The sequence below is a fragment of the Canis lupus genome, chromosome 12 (genome assembly GCF_011100685.1).
Source record: "Canis lupus familiaris isolate Mischka breed German Shepherd chromosome 12, alternate assembly UU_Cfam_GSD_1.0, whole genome shotgun sequence".
In the NCBI taxonomy this organism is placed as follows: Eukaryota; Metazoa; Chordata; class Mammalia; order Carnivora; family Canidae; genus Canis; species Canis lupus.
Window position 1 is genome coordinate 59,333,313 of NC_049233.1, and position 18,042 is coordinate 59,351,354.

General features: G+C 35.4%; 1 protein-coding gene across 1 annotated transcript in view; it reads left to right on the forward strand.

Moving 5' to 3' along the window:
* Positions 1 to 18,042, forward strand: part of GRIK2 (glutamate ionotropic receptor kainate type subunit 2) — a 1,061,838-nt gene that overhangs the window by 138,135 nt on the left and 905,661 nt on the right. Inside the window, exon 4 of the mRNA XM_038554811.1 lies at positions 6,389 to 6,474. The gene's annotated coding sequence lies outside the window, so the exon portion shown is untranslated. The remainder of the gene's footprint in view (positions 1 to 6,388; positions 6,475 to 18,042) is intronic.

The window sequence follows — 18,042 nt, forward strand, 5'->3', positions numbered from 1 at the left end:
GTCACAAGAGGGATCAGGAAGCAGGAGAGTTGATGTCAGAGTGATGCAACAGGAAAAAGACTTCAATGACCATTGCAACTTCGGAGATGAAATGAGGCTGCAAACCTAGGAAGAAAATGTCTTCTCCCCTAGAGCCTCCAGAATGAACAGAGCTCTGTTTACACCTTGAGTTTAGCCCAGTGAAACTCATTTTAGAAAACAGACTTCTAGAAGCATAAGACAAATTTGCATTTTCAGCCACCAAATTTGTGGTAATTCATTATAGCAGCAATAGGAAACTACTACAGTGCAATACACTTCACTGCTTTTAACCAAGAGCATTAACTCAGGAAGTTCATGAGAGAGCTGAAGGATGGATAATACAACTCTGAAGTTGTTGTTGTTTTTTTTTTTATCCCCTCCAGCCTATACACTGTCAGCTGCCATCCTTGCTTTTGTTATCTTGCTCCCCCAAGACTTGCACCCTCTACTCTTGAGCAGCAGGGGAGCATAGTAGTTAAGGTTCACATATCCTGAGGAGTTCCTTCCCACTCTGCTACTTTGGATCTATGAGACCCAGGGCAAATGTATTTACCTCACCAAACTTCACTTTAAAGGGGAAAAAAAAAAGGAATATCGATCTGTCAAGGTTGTTGTGAGAATGAGATAGATGATGTTTGTTAAGTGTTCAGTGATCATCACTTCAACATTGTCAGGGCTGACAAGGCACTGAGTGAAGACCTAGTGATCTAATGGTTGGTTATGATGAAGCTACAACCAAAATCTAGAGGCCTTTTCTGCCTCTTTCACTTTGGAGATGGGGGACTGTGTCTGTGTACCTGAGGTTTGTAGGCATCTGGGTTTCAGATGAAAGATGTAATTCTACAGTTGTGTGTGGTGTGGCTCTATATACTCTTTCTTTATAATCCCTACCATATGTCATAGACAGCAAGTGCATACTATTTTTATTTGTTTTTACTCATTTTTTAAAGTAATATGTGCTTATTGTAAAATATTAGGCCAGAATACAAAGTGTATGTGGTCAAAGTAAGTCTTCCTGCAACTGTTATCCCTAGTTCCCTAGACCTCCACCCAGGAGGCAACTTGTTTTTCATGAATCCTTCCTGGGATAGTCTATACACATTTTAATATATGCTCAAATCCTCATCATTCAGTCCCCAGGTTTCTCTGTACTTTCTCTAGAGTTCAGATTTTTTTAGAACATCTTTTTGTTCCTGCTAAGTTTTTACAATGATCATTTTCATTCCCTGTCTGGCATCTGCATGACACTGATGTATGTATGTAGATATATATTTATTTATAAATTTTAATTTATTCATAAATTTTAATTCCGGTAGAGTTAACATACAGTGTTGTATCACTTTCATGTGTAAAATATAATGATTCAGAAATTCTATACTTTACTCAGTGCTCATGGTGGTAGGTATACTCTTAAACCCCATCACCTATTTCATCCATCTCCTCCCACCTGTCTCCCTTTTGATAACCACCAGTTTGTTCTCGATAGCTGAGTCTCTTTTTTTGGTGTGCCTCTTTTTCCTTTGTCCATTTGTTTTATTTCTTAAATTCTGCATATGAGTGAAGCTATATGGTGTCTTTCTTTCTCTGACTTATTTCAATTAGCACTATACTGTCTAGGTCCATCCATTTGTTGCAAATAGCAAGATTTCATTCTTTTTTATGGTTGAATATTATTCAGCTATAAAAAAGGAATGAGAATATACATATATCTCATTTCATTATATATATTTATAAACATATTCTTTATCCATTCATCTATCAGTGGACACTGGGGCAGCTTCCATAATTTAGCTATTAATAAATAGTGCTGCAATAAACATAGGGGTGCATATATCTTTTCAAATTAGTGTTTTCATATTCTTCAGTTAGATGCCCAGTAGTAGAAATACTGGATCATATGGCAGTGCTATTTTGAACATTTTGAGGAACCTCCATACTGTTTTCCACAATGCACCAGTTTGCATTCCCTCCAACAATGTACAAGAGTTCCTTTTTCCCCACATCCTCATCAACACTTGTTGCTTCTTGTGTTTTTGATTTTAGCCTTTCTAACTGGTGTGAGGTGATATCTTATTGTGGTTTAGATCTGTGTATCCCTGATGATGAGTGATGTCGAGCATCTTTTCATGTGTCTGTTGGCCATCTGTATGTCTTCTTTGGAGAAATGTCTGTTCATATCTTCTGCCCATTTTTAATTGGATTATTTGGATTTTCTTGGTGTTGAGTTCTATAAGTTCTTTATATATTTTGACTACTAACCTCTCCTTGGATATATCATATGCAAATATCTTTTCTCATTCAGTATGTTGCCTTTTAGTTTTATTGATTGTTTCCTTTGCTGCACAGAGCTTTTTATTTTGATTAGCCCCAATAGTTTATTTTTGCTTTTGTTTCCCTGTCCTCAGGAGACATATCTAAAAAAATGTTGCTATGGCCAGTGTTAGAGAAATTGCTTTGGCTATTTGAGAGTTTTTGTGGTTTTATACAAAGTTTAGGATTATTTGTTCTAGTTCTATGGAAAATGCTATTGGTATTTTAATAGAGATGGCATCAAATCTATACATTGTTTTGCATAGTATGGACATTTTAACAATATTTGTTCTTACAATCCATAAGCATAAAATATCTCTCCATTTTTTGTGTTGTCACTTTCTTTCACAAGTGTCTTACAATTTTCAGAGTACAGGTCTTTTTACCTCCTTGGTTAAGTTTATTCCTAGATATTTTATAATTTTATAAAAATTTTTATAAATTTTGGTGCAATTGTAAAAGTGATTTTTTTCTTAATTTCTCTTTCTGCTGCTGTACTAGTGTATAGAATGCAACAGATTTCTGTCTATTGACTTTGTATCCTGTGGTACTACTGAATTTATCAGTTCTAGCAGTTTCTTGGTGGTCTTTAGCTTTTTCTATAGGTAGTATCATGTCATCTTCGAATAGTGAAAGTTTTATTTCTTCCCTACCAATTTGGATGCCTTTTATTTATTTTTTTGTTGTCTGGTTGCTGTGGCAAGGACTTCCAATACTATGTTGAATAGAAGTGGTGAGAGTGGACATCCTTATCTTGTTCCTGATTCTAGCAGGAAATATTTCAGTTTTTCACTATTGAGTATGGTGTTAGCTATGGGTTTTATGTATATGACTTTTCTTATGTTGAGATATGTTCTCTCTAAACTTACTTTATTGAGAGTTTTTATCATTAATGGATGCTGTACTTTGTTGAATGTTTTTTTCCTGTATTTATTAAAATGATCATACATACGGTTTTTATCCTTTCTTTTGTTGATGTGATGGACCATGTTGACTAATTTGAGAATATTGAATCAACCTTGTATCCCAAGAATAAATTCTACTTGATAGTAGTGAATGATTTACTAAATGTATTGCTGTATTTGGTTTGCTAATATTTTGTTAAGGACTTTTGCACCTGTGTTCATCAGAGATACTTGCTTGTAGTTCTCTTTTTTTGTAGTGTCTTTACTTGGTTTTGGTATCAGAGTAATGCTGGCCTCATAGAATGAATGTGGAAGTTTTCCTTCCTCTTCTATTTTTTGGAATATTTTGAAAGAATAGGTACTAACTCTTCTTTAAGCATTTTGTAGGATTCACCTTTGAAGCTATCTGGTCCCGCACTTTTGTTTGTTGGGAGTTTTTTTGATTACTCATGAAATTTTGCTGGTAATTGGTCTGTTCAAATTTTCTTTAGTTTTTAGTTTCTATTTCATTTATTTCTGCTCTAATCTTTATTATTTCCTTCCTTCTGCTGGTTTTAGTTTTTTTGTTGTTGTTCTACTTTTTCTATTTCCTTTAGGTGTAAAGCTAAGTTTTTATTTGAGATTTTTCTTGCCTCTTAAGGTAGGCGTATATTGCTATAAACCTCCCTCCTAGAACAGCTTTTGCTGCATCCCCAAAATTTTGAACTGCTGTGTCCTTATTTTCACTTGTATTTATGTATTTTTAATTTCCTCTTTGATTTCTTGTTTGATCCATTCATAGTTTAGTAGCATGTATTTTATTTAACTTCCATGTATTTGTGTTTTTTCCAGATTTTTTCCTTATGGTTGATTTCTAGTTTCAAAATATTGTGGTTAGAAAAGATGCATGGTATGACTTTGATCTTTTTTAATCTGTTGAGACTTATTTTGTGACTTAATATGTGATCAATACCGGAGAATGTTCCATTTGCAGTTGAGAAGAATGTGGCTCCCTCTGCCACCCCCCTTGTTTGTGCTCTCTCTCTCTCTCTCTCAAATAAATAAATAAAATCTTAAAAAAGAAAAAAAGAATGGCCTTATGAAGAAAGGGTTCTATAATGCCCTGCAGTGCAATGTCCTCTCTTCATCAGAATTTGGTGCTTCAGAGATGTCTCTCATATATGTTATATGTGCCCTACGGTTGTAGTTGAGCTGTGTTTGCCTTCAATTCAATAATCTGCTATGGTTCTTTTTGCCTGTTGTGGGAAGCATTTGGTCCTTATGTTGTTAGTGGGCCAGTCTGGTGGTGCCTTTGCCAATGATGCAAAGATGGCAGAATATGTGGCCAGGCATGCCGTACCAGCAAAGGAGGGGACCTGCAGCTGCTAGGACCAAGGCAGGTTGATTGGAGCTGAAGAATCTGTGGAAGCACATGGGATGATGTGTGTTATTAGCAAAGTTTGTGCAGGTATGCTGTGGGAAGGGACTTGGAGTGGAGGCTTCACTGGAGGGGACGTGTCCACAGAGGAACATAAGGGTGAGGTACCCTATTACCAAGTTACACAGGGAATATTGGTGCTGCTGATACCCCAGGTGTCTGCGTGTTTATGTTGGGGATAAGGGGAAGGAAATAGTGCCCACCAGCTCCTTTGTTTCTGGAGAAGTCTCCCAATAATCCCTGCCACTCCAGCACCCACTCTGAGATGAGTAAGCAAATCTCTCTCCCATATGCCCTAGGTGTTTTTCAAACTGCTGCTTCTATGTTGCATTTCTAGGGGGCTGTTTGTTGTGCTGTCTCTTTAAGCAGATGAGGGTATTCAGTTTCCTCTCACCCTCCCAGCTTTCCTACTAGTCTTCTGATTTTTAAAGTTCCAGGTTTTAAGCCCTGCTGATTGTAAGAACTTGTAAAATTTGGCCCCTCTAGATTTCAAAGTTAAATGTCATCAGGACTCATCTTCCCTGTGTGTGCTCCCTGATATGAGAGACTGTTTCTTTTTCCTTTCCATGCCCACACATTCCCTTCCCACCAGTCCTGCAGTCCCTTTAGCTCCTAACCATGTCTTCAACCTTTCTACCCTCTTTGATGTGGCCTCTTCACTATATTAAGCTGTGGGAAGCTTGTCCAGCTAATCTTCAGGTCATTTTCTGGGTTATTTACACTGATGTGGCTGTTATTTAGTTGTATCAGTGGGACAAGGTAGCTTAGAGTCCTCCTACTCTGCCATCTTCCCCAGAAGTCATAGATGGTTCTTTAAGTTTTACTTTCAAAATAATTTTCTATCCTCTAGTTTGCCTGTAGTTTATATTTGTCATTGGGTCTGAGAAGGAAATATTTCATAAGTCAAACTCTAAATTATTAGTTATCATGATATTGAAAGCTTAACACCATAAAGATAAAAAGACTAGGGGTATGAAAGATATAAGTATTTTGTAGAAAATCATGTATGTATACATACATATGCTTACATATGGATAGGTGTATACACATACATGTAATTTTTACAATGCAAAAATCAAAAACAGTTTGCAAAACTATTTCATAACTGATTTTTACCTGGTGACCCCAAAATGCAACATGAAACCTTGAAGATTTCAAAGGATTTTTTTGACAGGGTAGAATCAGAAAAGAACTCTGAAGGCTATTAATTTTAACTATGTGCATGCAGCTATGCTATGTATTAATCTTCCCTATCATTTTTCTTATCAAACTTATATTATCACAGACTATAGGATAGATTTTTTTAATCTTTCTTTCACTTTATGTACCAGGCAGGTGGCTGACTCTTGATCTCAAAATATGTGTCATTTTCTATGATGAGTGACTATTGAGATTTTTTTTTTCTTTCTGAGATGTAATTGGAGATTTAGCACCTTCTTTCACAAAAGAGTTTCTCAATATAGCATTTACTTTTATCTTCGATGGAAAGCTAGGTGAAATCTGAGGGAAATAACAGCTTTCCTTCTATTGAATTAAATTTTTGATTAGCACTATAAAGTTCAAATTTTTTTGTCTTAGTTCTTCACAATATTGTTAATATCTGTGCCTTAAACTCCCCCTTTGCCCATTCTGTATCCCAACAAGAATCCTACAGATGTAGATTGTATAAATCATGTCTTCCATGGACTTTGCATGGAAATACTTGTTAATAAGAATACATTTGTTTCCCTTTTAGTTACCAGATCATTTGAAATTGATGCCTGTGAAAGATCCAGATAGTATGCTTCTGATTCACATACCCTAAATGTGAAAGAGTCCTGGGTAAGATTTCTTTAAGGGACATTATAGTTATCATATGGCCCCCTAGGCATTCACTGTCAACCTATCTTAAGATTTTTAAATACATACTCACTGATGTTTAAAAGGAACAGACAGTTGAATTGTTCCTTTCTGGGCGGCATTATTTAAAGATCTCTTGTTAGACCATATAGTAGAATTTGAAAAGCATTTAATAGGAGTTAATATTTTATGCAGCAGGGTTATAGATAATGCAGAACATTATTAAACACTGACCCACCTTGTAGGATCATAGTTATAGTATAATTTCAGGGCATGTCTCAGAGACTACATCTTCTTTAATATGGGTAGATTTTTGTAAGGGAAATCTGAGATGCCTTTAAGATTCTATGTATCCTATATTTGTTTCTAGGGACATTCTGAATTCATATTACAGGTAGGCTAAAGACTGGTTCATAGTTGATTTTTTTCTTTCTTTCTTTCTTTCTTTCTTTCTTTCTTTCTTTCTTTCTTTCTTTCTTTCTTTTAGATTCTGGAATCTATGTTGGGACTTTTGAATAATTTCATTTCTGGAAAGAGAGGAGGTTAGGGAAATTGATAATCAATGCCTATAACATTTATAATTTTTGTCTACAGGCTATGTTCTTCTTATCCCTATTTTTTTCTCTCTTGTGTTAGTGCCTTCTGTCCCTCTTCTTCATATCATCCCATCTTTTCTTTCTACTGTGAACTAGCTGGTTAGATGCCAAAGTTTCTATTTTGCCATTTCTGTGAGTAGTATTCATCATTGTTATTTTTCATTTAGAGAAGATAAAATAAAACATTATTTTCAGGTGGTAGGCCAAAGCAATCATCTGAACTGATGCAGGCTCAGCCCTACTAAAAGAAGTGAACTAATATGATCTTAGAACATTTGTAGTAGTAGGGCATTAGAAAGTTTATCTAATAAATAACATAACTTTACAAATTATGTATGGAGATTTGGGTCTTCTATAAAATGACATGATGAATTAATGTTGGAGATAGAATCTGTACCTAAATCTTCAGAATCCCATTTCAAAATTATGTGAATTTATAAATTCCCTTCCATTTATAATTGACTTCTATAATATGTCCACATTCAATTTTTTTTATCCTGGTCAGTGGTTCACATCCTAATGAGCTAATAAATTGGATGGCTAAATCTCAAATCTGCTTTTGGACCAGCTAATTTTAACTAAGCACCATGTAGTCCTGTGCATTGGTAAGTGGACCACTTTGCAGCACCATAATGATCTCTGTGCATGTTGTTTCCAACCATGTAGATATACATGTGAAGGATGTCTAAGGAAATGAATGGATTGTGAGATAAGTTCCTAAAAGCTACACACAGACTTTCAATGTATTAAAAAGGATGTAGTGAAAGAAATAAGGAGAGGTTAATTAATTTGCCTAATCAGGAAAGTATGGACATACTTAGATAAAGAGTTGGACCAGATGACTTTTAATGTCTTTTATACTTGGGAACATACCATGAAACCTTACCAATTGCTTATTGGTTGCATTAGTTTTTATTGCTCCATAATATATTACCTATAAACTTAATGGCCTAAAACAATATAAATATTACTTCACAGTTTCACAATTAGGAGTACAGGTATGAAATAGCTTAGGTCTCACAAAGTTAAAATCAAGGTGTTAGCTGGGGCTATAATCATGTAAGGTTTGGAGGCCCCTTCAAACTACATTCAGGCTGAGGGCAGAATTCAATTCCTTGCTGTTGTAGGACAGTGGTCTTCAGCTCCCAAAGACTGTCTCTCTCCACACATAGTTCACATCATGGCTGAAGAGCCCCTCTCATTTCTCGTATCTCTAATCTCTACACTCTCCTTTTTTAAATAAATGCCCTACCTTATTAGATCAGATCTACCTTGGATGATCTTTATAATGAACTTAAAGTAAACCATTGGGCACTTGACTACATATGCAAAATCCCTTCACTTTTTCCCAAGTAAGAGAAGCTACTTACAGGAGTGATATCATATTAGTAGGTCCTTTCCCACTCAAAGGGGATGTACAGGGTCTTTATGCACCAGGGTGTGGGAATCTTGAGGATCATTTTAGAATTCTGCTGACCAAACTGGGAAACAGTAGAGTCTTACTTTTTTTTTTTCTTTTAAAGATTTTATTTGTTTATTCATGAGAGACACACAGAGAGAGGCAGAGACATAAGCAGAGGGAAAAGCAGGCTCCTCACCGAGCAGGGAGCCCAATGCAGGATTTGGGACTCCATCCCAGAACCCCAGGATCACGACCTGAGCCAAAGGCAGACATCAGGTGCTGAGCCTCCCAGGCACCCCGTAGAGTCCTATATTTGTGTTAAATATTGAAAATAGCAGACATTTTATCCAGAAGAACATATTTTCCCAGTTTAGTTTGTAAGTTTTTATCCTCGTCAAATAATTTTTAAATGATATATTTTTCTTTATATGAGATTAAGACACAGTCTCTAATTCAGAAATGGAGAAAAAAGCCCTGCAGCCAAATTAAAGGAGCTGGGGCCCATCCGCTTTGGGCTAGCTTGTCTGGAGTATTAGTTAAGGCTTTGGGGATGGCTGTTTTCAATTCCAGTTAAGACACATAATAGATTATCCTCTCAGTTAAAAAAAAATCACATGACTCCTAAATTGTACTAGTAATGAAGCAATTTATTTTATCCTGAAAAATAGAAATGATAATAAAATATACGTGGAAGAAATAGATTTTACTTTTCCTCCCTAAATGCCATTCTGTGATTTATTAACATTCAACCTATTTCAGGTCAGTGTCTATATGTGCTGGTGCATTTTTCTTTACTCTCAGGAGGTTTTTTTCCCCTCTTTTGATATCCCTTTATAAAACTATTACTAACACTTTATCATATAGTTGGTATATGATTCTTTGTGGGTATCTGAAGTTAGGTTCTAGTGTGGAGAATTTGCTACTTACATTTAGTTCCTGGGTTAGTTTCTAGTTCTCAACTCTATTGAACACATTGGCTAATAGTAAAAAATTAGTTATTTGTCAGGAAGTATCTGCCGCAGATGCCCCTACTTCAATAGCCAAATTGTATTTGCCTGTAAGCTTGACATGAATTATTTAGTTATATTTATGAAAAGTCCTTAATAAAACTATGGAAGCATAGAAAAAAATCAATGCCAGTTGTTGGTCTGCAATTTATTTTTATTTGATTGGAATAAACTTTGGAGTGTGTGCTTTCTATAAATGTTGCTTAAAAGTGGTTTACATTAGTGCATCATCCAAAGGTTTCATTGAAGAAACGTGTTTTAGGGATTGGTAAGTAGGTTAGCCCATGAGGTGGGTGAATGAGGATGTGTGGGGTCATTTTCAAAAAGCAAGTAGAGTCAGCTCTTTTTCTCCCCATTTAGCTGATAACACACAGATTTGTATACAGCAAGCCAGGGGGTCAGCATATGCCTCACTGCCTCTCTCTGAACACTCTGGTCATATTAGTCCATCATCTGTTTATCACTCACCCTTTTTCAGCTTGTGCTGACCACCTGACTCATCAGAAGGGACTCGGCAGCAAAACTGCAAACTTCACTAAGATGCTAGCAGCATTCTTTTCACTTTCAAAAACAGTAAGCTTGTTTCATTTTTGGGATTGGTCCAAGTCCTCCTTACAACCAAACTCAAAGGAGCGTTCACATTCAATTTACTCAGTATAGCAGACTGACCTTCAGTGTGTATTTTACAAAAAATAAACTTTAATGAGGGCCCAAAGAGGTACAGGATTGCTCGAAGGCCATCTCTAGTAATAGTTTGCCTTTTAGAGCCATTTTTTTTCTCAAGTAGGTTACAAACTTTTGGTTTTTTTAAAATATATATATTCTGATGCTTAGAACAAATGCTGAAAGAAAAAAAAATCACTATTAGGAAACAGACTTAAAATTTCAGTTGTTATAAACGTGTATTTCTGGATTTTTAGACTAAGAGTCTCATTTATTTAACAGAGTTTCTTGCCAGTAAATTTGAGTTAAATTTTACTTTCTTGTTCTTATTTTTATTCTAGTATTCAACTTTAGAATAAAAATTGAAGAAGGAAGATTAAGGTTTAATATGCTTTCCCCTTAACATGGGAATTTCTTATATTTTAATATAAAATAAAGATTTGGATACTTTCCAGAAAGTTGGCAATAATTTAGACTCTTACCATTGTGTATTTAAATATGTTTTCTATCTACATTTTAATTATCTTTTAAATTTTCATCAATTTCATATACAACTAGCATTTCAAAGACTCATAGATATGATACAACACAATACATTCTTAGAATGTTGAGGAGCAGTTAGAACATGAGTGTGTGGAAGTCAGAGGAGGTGAGGTTAGAAATGGGAAGAAACCAGATGGTTCTGGGTGGTGTACGATGTGTGTGTGCATGTATGGTGCTGAACCAAGGATTTTGACTCTTATCCCAAAAGAATAGGGAAATTATTGAAGGATTTTTACAGAGTGGAGCTGTATAATTAGATGTTTTTTAAGGATCATTTTGGCAGTTGTGAGCAAGATGCACTGGAGGGTTTCCGATTGGAAGCAGAGAGAGCTCTTAGGAATTATTATTATATTCTAGGTAAGAGATAACCTTAACAATAAAAGAAAAGAAAAAGGAAAAAAAAACAAGGTTTCAGGATAATTGGAGAAGTAGCTGAGGAAATACATATTTCTAGTTCTTTCACTAAATTTAAAGGTTTTGTTTTTCCTAGCCTCTTTAGTCTTATATTATGTGAGGTTCAAAATTATAAATCGCAAACATATTCTTAGAACATGAATCCTCAGACCCTAAGGCAACATTAAATATGAAAATATTCCTAAGAAATTGGTTGAGGACATTAATTATTTCTAATGATCTTATGGTATATTTAAAAAACGATTTTTAAAAATGCTACTTAAATAGATTGATTTTTAAAATGGCCTCAATTTTCTACCCCTCTCTGTGATGTGGCTTTTCATATGTGACTTGATAGCAAAGGGTGGAGTCTATTCCTCACCCCATGAATCTGGCCCTGCCTTAAGGCTTCTTTCCAGCAATTTCATGATGTCATGGTATGCCAGCTCTGCGCCTACATCTTGAAGTCTTGTGGTCTTCTGTTCTCTCTTTTGGGAGCCTGCTACCATAGGTTAATCTGCTGGAATGTGAGAGACCCGTGTATTAACTAGGATTGTCTTAGACGACCAGCTTTTCCCCACTTGACTTCCAGCAGATTCATGGTTGAACCCCATTGAGCCCAACCCAAATAGGCAAAATCACCCAGCCAACCCACAGACTTCTGAGCACAAATGTTTCTTGTATACCACTATGCCCATGAGGTGTTGTGGTTGTTACTCTTATTTTACAGACAAATTGAACATTATAATAATATATATCTGGTTTAATTGGGAGAGAGAATTTGGAGCAATCCAACAGAATAATAAGGAGCGGAACCCAAGTTTTCTGTCTCCTAATTCTAGATTGTGAGTTTCTAGCTATTGATTGAATCTGAGTGACTAAATATATGGAATATTTACTTTAAAATAAAAATTATAATGATCATTATTTAAGATCCTCAAAGACTTTGCCAACTAATTTGATACATTTCACTATTTTAAAGATAACTTCACTTATTTTAAAAACCTGAATACATACTTTCTAAAATTGAGGTTGCAATCTAAAATGCATGTAGAGGTCAGGCATGCAGTATAATTTAGTGACTCATGCTTTATATAAAATGCCAGGCAGCAGGGAACAACTGGCAGAGCGAAGGACACATTTCTAATCCAGAGGCATTAAATTTAAGATTTTAAGATGACTATGCCAGGAAACACATATGTGAGAGTCAATTTCATCCATAGGTTGACAGTTTACAACCAATATTCTAAAATTTTGATTTCTGACTTATGTTTAAAAATTAGCTCACACTCTATCTTCAATAGGTTTGAAGACAAATTTTGTGACTAGAAGAGCATGAAGGAAGGATAAAATGCTTTATGTTCTTTACCTCCTCCATCAGCCTTCCAATGGTAATCAATACACATGAGATTGGTTCCAGCACCTTTCCTTTTTATTACCCATCCAGATGTAATAGGACAGAGCTAACTCTTCTGGAAAAGTAAGTAAAACATCCCCATTCTTGAAGATCTGTCTGTGACTAGTACCTGGAAAGAATTATGGTAGCTGTGGTGTATTTATAGGTCATCTCCCTTTTGGTATGAAGAGGTTCACTGAGGCATCAACGTGGCACAAATTTGCAGTGCTTTATCATCAGCTGTCACAACCACTCTTACATGGCTCTTGTAAGCAGATTCCAAGAATTGGTTCTTTATATTTTTCACACAGAGTTTCAGGTTTGCTGCAGGGCATATTTCTTCCTGAATGTTAGAAGAGATAAAAACAAACTTCTATTAAAATGTCTTTGTCCTCTTGAGCATGGTTCAGAGATTCAGGCAAATTGAATATCCAGCTTATTTAGAGTGAATTCATTAACAATATATTTCAGAGTCTCTGTCATCATTTGATTTTCTCTATTGCTTTCCTTACCTCCTGCATATATACATCCATGCATATGCACACATACGATAGCTCTGAAAGTAAGAAAAATTTACAAAAAGAAATAAAGAAAAAAGGCATCCTCTAAGAAACACGTTCAGCAACATAAAGTAGAAAGATGGAGAAATACTGGAAGAAGAAAATTGTCCTGCAATTATAGTAGTAGTAGTAATTGTAGAGTAATCGAAAGAGAGGAATACTGGTAGTCATAACACCTACTGATTTATTAAGTAAAGAAAGAACAAGAAGGGGTGCTTGTTTCCAAATGCTCCCAAAGCTTCTCATACTTTTCAGAGAAGGGATATTATTAGTGCAGCATGTTATAGCCACTCAGTAAATACTTGTTAAATGATATACAAGGTTGACAATTTGTCACAGAATTCATATATAATTTCTCTAAACTTTATCCACCCCAACATCCTTATTCTTTACATTAGTGATAAATACATAGAATAAAATGTTCACTGCAACTAATGTTACCTATTTAGTTATTTCTTTTATTTAATTGTTTCTTTTTGAAAAGCACCTCTTGAATCTTCTGGCTGACTAAAAAAAAATAAATTTATTCATTCAAATAATATTTATTGAGTGTTTTCAGCATAGTTCTGGGCTGTGGGGTATATTAATGGTAAAGACTGTTATGTTCCTGTTATCATAAAACATATTATAGTTGGAAGAAATAATTTTAAAAATCATTAATACATACACAAATAAGAAAACAAGATAATTGCAGATAGTGATAAATGCTGTAAGGGAAATAAATAAGATATCATGAAGGAAAGTAAAGGAATAGGAGTCAGGATGAGCTGGCTAATCCATGGTGAAACAAAGGCTCTCTCAACAGAGTAATATTTTTGTAGTCCTCTAATGCTTAAGAATAAGCCAACCAGAGTGACGCCTGGGCTGAGCATCTGCCTTTGGCTCAAGTCATGATTCTGGGGTCCAGTGATCGAGTCCCACATCAGACTCCCTTGGGGGAGCCTGCTTCTACCTCTGCCTATGTCTCTGCCTCTCTCTGTGTCTTTTATGAATAAATAAATAAAATCTTAAAAAAAAGAAGAAGCCAATCAGAGATCAGTTTTCCATGATGGCAGACTAGTTTGTTTCATACCAACCCTCCCACTGGGAATAACTGTAAAGCTGGAATAAATAAAACAATATATTTGATGGCTTCAGAGGGATATCAAGACAGTGAGGATGTGTGAGGAAATACATAAAAATGAATCCAACATTTGGCATTAGTTTTCCCCTTGAGGCATTTCCTGATTCAAAAGTGCAACTGAGAAACTGAAGTTAAAACCTTGGCTTAGAGGACAAACTAAGCTGTAAATTTTAGCAGTCTCTGGTTGCTGCCAGTCTGGAGTTTTCTGAGGAGAGGCCCTGGTAAATACCCGAAGTCATTAGTTGGAACTCCAAAGGGCTAATCTCTAGGAGAAAAGGTATTTTAGTAATAAACTACCCCTCAAAATGATGGAGGCTCAATTTTAAATTAGCTCAATATCTGATTAGATTATGGTAATCTCTGCCTAGCCTAGTTGCCTGCCAAGAGCAATTGTAAATGATCTCTGGTGGAAGATAACATCATTTAGAGCTTTCACAGCATTTGGCACTCAATCTAAAGTAACTGGATGTATAAAAATATCAGAACTGAATGAAAGCCAAGAAGAAGAAAAAAGCAAAACCCGAGCAACAGAATCTATAGAGGATTCAGATACTAGGATTATGAAATTATCAAATTTGGTATTTAAAGTAATATAATCTTAAGATGCTTTGCAAGTTAAATATGAAGATATTTAGATAGAGCAATAGAAAGCATAAGAAAAAGAATAGATAGGATTTCTAGAACTGAAAAGACAACTGAAATTGATAATACAATTAATAGTTTATCATCAGATTAATCAAAGTTGAAGAGAGAATTGGTGAACTGGAATATAGGTCAGAAGAAAATATCCAGACTGAAGCACAGAGAGGTAAAAGAATTGAAAACAGACAAAAATACATATCTGTTATATGGTTTAGGGTGAAAAGTTCCAACATATATATAATTATAGTCTCAGAGTGAGCAGAGACAGGCTATGGTAGAAACTAGATTTGAAGAGATAATGGGTAAGAAAGATTTAAACCACATTTAAAAGCGTCTACTAATTCCAACCAAGACGAATACAAGGAAAACCATACCTAGGGACAGCATAATTAAATTTCTGAAAACAGAAGACAAAAAAGCAGTAAAGAAGCAGTGAGAGAAAAAAGGCATATCATCTTCAACAGAGCAATAGACTGACAATGGCATGGTTTCTTCAAATAAAAAGTGAAAAAAAATTGTCACCAGTAGAATGAAACTAAAGATATACTCAAGGATATACAGGAAATGATCACAAGTGGAAGCATGAAGCTGCAGAAAAGAATGAAGAACACTGGAAAGGATGATATAGGAGTACATGAGTATTGATCAGACAAAACAACATTGTTTTAGAATGCATGGAAGCAATAATGGATTTCCTGGCAGTTTAATAATTGTATGCTTTTTGTACTGTATGATGTGTATACCAAAACTCTGTTCTAGTTACTATGGCTGTACAACAAATTACTCTAAAACTTTATGGCTTAAAATGATTATAATGTATATTTTGCTGACATTTGGGGAGGTGTTGGCAGAGTGGCTTATTTCTGCTTCAGCTGGTATCAGCTAGAGCAGCTCAAAGGCTAGGAATTAGAGTCATCTGGAAGCTTGCTCTTATGTCTGGCAGTTGATGCTGGCTGTTGGCTGAGACCTTTGCTTGGGCTGTTGACTAGAATATTTTATATGGCAACTAGGTTCCGATGGGAGCTCCCCTGTCACATGCATGCACACACACAGAGAGAGAGACAGGGAAAGAGAGAGAGAGAGAGAGAGAGAGAGAGATCTCATGGAAAACTATTCCAGCAGAGGAAACAGCAAGTATAAGTGTTCTGAGGTGGGAATTATTTAATGTGTTCAAGAAACAAAGCAAGGAGCAATAAGACTGAATAGGAACATAGTGGTATGAGATAATGCTGGAGCTGGTCAGAAGAGACAGGTAGAAGCATTTCAAGTTTCTCAGTGAACAGTATTGTGGCAGATGCCAGCTAAGGCTAAGGTGCTGGTCTGAGCACCCTCATGTGTACAAGTATTTCCTACTTAAAGAGTCCCAGGAGGAGGACGTAATTTATTAGATTTGGGGATATTCTCTTTGTGAAAGTATGTAAAAGCTTTTCAGTAAACATTTATCATCACACACAGTCTGATTTTTAGAATTTAAAAATAACTTTACATTTATGAATGATAAAGGAATATTCTGAGTACGTTGCATTGAGTAAATAACCAAGTCCTTTATTACACTAATGATATGCAACTTCACTAGCAAACCCATTTTGTAGTCGTTACTGAAGTCTCAGTGGAAGAGTTGTTACCTGGCATGATATGCTGAGATTACTCATAACTTACTCTCAATAACATCTGCCACATTAAAAAAAATAATTCAGCCCAAGTAAAAAAAAATAGTGAATGAAGTGTTACTAGAGATAGCTTCTCTTCCTCTCACTCCCAATCACCCTCATCTCACTCTTAGGTCAAGCTAAATCACACAGTTGAAGAGATAAGACCACATTGCATTTGACATAAATGGACTCAAAATACCCCAATGGACAAAAGAAAAAAATTTGGAGCAAAAAGAAATATTTTTATCCTTCCATAGGGTCTAACACTGTAGCCCTTAATTGGATTATTACAAAGAGAGAAAAAGGCCCTTTAGCAGCTTTCAGAGTGCCCTGACAAATACACTTTGCAAGTGTTCTGCTTAAATGCCTCACCTTAATGGCTTTAATAATAAATTCAGTTTTCTGGCAGAAGATAAATTCTCTCAGAATGTTTCTCCAATCCAAATAAATGCAGAATTACTGGAGTGCCCTGATGCCATTATTCGATTTACGAACTGAAAAGAGTGTAATCGTTTGTGGGATATTTGTTGTCAAAACAAAATAACCTTTGTATCCCATGTCTTTTGGGGTCCATTGCCTTTCCTTTGCTTGGAATCTCTTTCTTACCAAGAGAGGACCTATTCTAAGGAATGTAGTCAATCCTGTAGGACCAACACTTAGGACCCAACTCATATCCAGTGAGTTCTTACATCCTCCAAGCTAGTCAGTCTTTGCCCTGGGGTACCCACAACAAGTGATCCTTAGAAAATTTTTTCATTGTTTTATAATTGATTATTCTTTACTTGGGCTGTTGGCTCCTTAAGAACAGAGACAACTGTTTGCCTTTCATTTCTTTCTTCTAGTGCTAGCCTGGTCCCTGGTGTACAGAGGAGACCTGAAGGAACCTGCTGCATGTATGGCCTTGACTGCAACAAGGGGTCACCACATAGCTTCACATATTCCGTGCTTTTTGTTACAGGGTGTCTTTTATTAAGCTATAACATGATTCATAGAGTTACAATGAATATTAAGGAAAAGTACAGATTAATTATCTGACAAAACAAAATGTCATGACACTTTCAAAATGATTCATTACAAACAAAAGCAGTCAGGATAAGTACTATCACTGAAATCCATTCTTTTCAGTGGATGTGTTGACAGAAAAAATTATCCTGGATTATCCCACCACAATAAAGCATATGTTATTTGATTTCCTGTCACAATTAGGGGAATTGATATGTGTAACATTGTTCAACTTACTTTCAACACAAGTAGTTCAAACTAATGAATAAGTATATTATGACAGTGAAAATCATTCAATATTGTATTCCAGCTATGAAAGATGCTTTGTGCTTCACAATAAAAGTAAAAAGGACAAATAAGTAGGTTATATATATAAGCATTTGATTCTGGGGCACCGATCTTCTATATATTTATTTGCCTTATTTTATGAGGATTGGAGCCAAGACTAAGTGATGAAAGATCTCATACGAATAATTCTTATATTCATATAATTAACAGAGAAGGCACAACACTCAACGTGATGACAAATACTGATTTTTATTTATTAAAAAAAACACAAAAAAGCAAGCTT